Consider the following 3,403-nt stretch of genomic DNA (forward strand, 5'->3'; position numbering starts at 1 on the left):
TGCCCAACAATGAATGAATGGAAATCCAAAATCCCTATAGACTTTCATTAAAATTTCAATTAAAAAAAATAAAATACATTAAAAAAATCCAGACTCTTCCTATTAAGACACCCCTGTTTAAATGACAGGTTTAATAATCACTATTTTTGCTACTCATTACTCTAAATGGATAGAGATTCAAGTCTTGATAATCATCAAGTTTCTGACTTCTGACTGATGAGGATAAGGGACAAGTAAAAGCAGCTTTCTCCCACGGAGACCATTCCAAGGGGACTTCAGCTCCAGGGGCGAACTGGGCCTAATCAGGATTCAACTGGTAGAAGCCTATGGCAAGGGCAGCACAGAGAACAAGGTCAAAGGTCAAAAGAAGATAGACCTCAAGCCAATAAACCTGGACATAATAGGAATCATTCTGCAGCAGCCAAATGAAAGTCTTTCCTGATTTTTGGAAAGAGTATGTCAGACATTCCTTAAGTACACAGGCCTTGACTCAGACAACCCAGCTGATATCCCAATGGTAGTTAGCCTGACTTGTATTTACCAGAGAACCCCTGACATTAGAAAAAAAATCTCCAAAAAAATTTATGGGGGCCATTGTCACAAACTCATCCCGGCTGGTACACATGCTTTCAAGATACACACAGTAGAAATTGCAGGCTGTTGCTATTTTTCAGGAGACCATCGGAGATAAATGTATGGGGCATTGGGAAAAGAGAAAAAAAAAAAAAACAACCAAACAAAAAACAAACCTCCAAAAAAGAAAAGAAGGCTAGACAAGGAACAGTGTGCATGTTGGAAAAACAAAACCAAAAACACCCAAAACAAACCAACCCACAAAAAACAAGGACACAGGAAGAACAAGTGGCCATGAGGTGAGAGTCCTGTTCATTCGGAAAAGCCATCCTCCAGCTAACAGATGTCTGGACATGCTGATGCATCTAAAGAGGGCTGAGTGGGCCAGAGTTGAGGAGGCCCAGTCTGATTTAGCACTAACCTCACCTTCCCCACTGATCCCACCCCAAACACCTCAGGTAAAAAGGTGAATGTGCTCAAAGTCTCAGGAAGGCTCGAAAACCAGTTCTTCTTGAAATCCTGAAACTGTCGCATTACAGAGACTACCAGATTCTCCGAGTAAACAGGGATCTGCTTTTCTAAAATAGAAACAACCTCACAACTTTCTTCTTAAAACTTCTAGTGTACAGATGGGAGACTCTCCAATTGTTCTTGACAGTGTGGAATTCAAGTCCAAGAAACAATCAAGAATAGTAGCCTCCTCCCGCCCCTCCAAAAAAAAAAAGGAATAGTAGCCCAAGAAGATCAGCAGTCAAGTACGAATTTTACAAAATCATTCAGAGTGGCAATAAAGTATCCTTCATTGCTCTGCGTACTTAGCACGTTAGAAAACACTTGCAGATTAAATGGAGATTATATTTAGCCTGGAAAATCCAGAAAAGAAGAAAAGAAAAGAGGGAAACCCTGAAGAAGCAGACAATTAGGTGCTGTCAGGAAACACATCTTTGGGTAAAATTCAGTGTTGCTTTGGCCCTGATCTCAATCCGAATAGCACCCAAAAGCAGGCTTAAATTAAACCCATAAAAATTGTGTATGTTTACTGAAAATTATCCAAAAACGACTGGAACAGCACATCAACAGAGAACTACCAGAAGTCCAGGCTGGTTTCAGAAGGGGTCGTGGTACTAGAGATATTGTAGCTGATGTTAGATGGATCTTGGCTGAAAGCAGGGAATACCAGAGGAATGTCTATCTGTGCTTCATTGACTATGCAAAGGCATTTGACTGTGTAGATCATAACAAACTGTGGCTGACTCTGAGAAGAATGGGAATCCCAGAACACTTGATCGTTCTAATGCGAAACTTACACTTGGACCAGGAGGCAGTCGTCAGGACAGAGCAAGGGAACACTGCATGGTTCAAAATTGGGAAGGGCGTACGCCAGGGATGCATCCTATCTCCATACCTCTTCAACCTATATGCAGAACAGATTATCCAGGAGGCTGGGCTCTATGAGGAGAAATGTGGGGTCAGGATTGGTGGACGATTTATCAACAATCTGCGTTATGCGGATGACACAACCCTGCTTGCTGAAACGGAGGAGGACCTGAAGCACCTGCTGCAGAGTGTCAAGGACTGCAGCCTGCAATATGGATTGAGGCTCAATGTCAAGAAGACAAAGATTCTCACCACTGGACCAATCGGCAGCATCAGGATGGATAGTGAAGAGATGGAGATTGTACACAGCTTTAGTTTGCTTGGCTCCATAGTTAACAGTCTTGGCACCAGCAGCCAGGAAATTAAAAGGCGCATTGCCATGGGAAAGTCTGCTGTTAGGGACCTCTCCAAAGTGCTGAAGAGCAGTGGTGTCTCTCTGGAGACTAAGGTGCGTCTGATACAGGCCATAGTCTTCGCAATCACCTGTTATGCATCAGAGAGTTGGACAATGACCAAGGAGGATAGAAGGAGAACTGATGCCTTAGAGCTGTGGTGCTGGAAAAGAGTACTGAGAATACCATGGACTGCTAGGAAAACAAATAGATTTGTCCTGGAAAGGGTTAAACCGGGTGGCTCCTTGGAGGCAAGGATTCTGAGGCTCCGTCTAACTTACTTCGGACATGTAGTGAGGAGAGACCGGTCCTTGGAGAGGGACATCATGCTTGGGAGGGTGGAGGGACAGCGCAGGAGAGGAAGGCCCTCTATGAGGTGGATTGATTCAGTGACTGGGATAATTGGGATGGGAGTGTCAGAGACAGTGCAATTGGCACAGGACAGAGCGGAGTTTAGGGCTGTTGTACATAGGGTCGCTATGAGTCGCAGGCGACTCGACGGCACATAACAACAACAACAACAACATGTGATACTTAATCGAGGCTCCTTCCCTCAACCTTCCCCATCAGGGTATCAGTAGGCAGCACCTCCCCACGCCTCTTTCTATGACTCCTAAGTCAGCTCTCTCTAGCTCTGCTTCCCTCTCCTACAGGTAAACTACACCTCTCCCATCCTGAACCCTAAACCTTGTTCCAGAGACTAAAAAAAAACAACAAACCAAAACCAAATCCAGACCTGACTCCTGGCTAAAGAAGAAAAATTAGACAGAGCCTCGCGGAGTCTGGGTAATCATCCTAAATCACAGCACTTGAACTCATCCCTGCGAGTCAAACAATGCCCTGAGAAATTGCAATTATTAGCTTCATGTTCATTACGTTGTGTGTGGCCATCATTTTAATTGCTAAGCTACTTTTTTGATCATCTGCCTACTAAGAAGAAAATAAGCTATGGGCCTTTTAAAGATTCAGGTACCAAAAGTATTAGTCAAGTTCCCGGAAGATGGTTACATAGTTAAGTAATAAGCTCATGCATTACCTGAAGCCAAAGGATGAGTGTCCAG

The sequence above is a fragment of the Elephantulus edwardii genome, unplaced genomic scaffold (genome assembly GCF_000299155.1).
Source record: "Elephantulus edwardii isolate Elephantulus edwardi_28Jun2011 unplaced genomic scaffold, EleEdw1.0 scaffold00186, whole genome shotgun sequence".
Classification (NCBI taxonomy): Eukaryota; Metazoa; Chordata; class Mammalia; order Macroscelidea; family Macroscelididae; genus Elephantulus; species Elephantulus edwardii.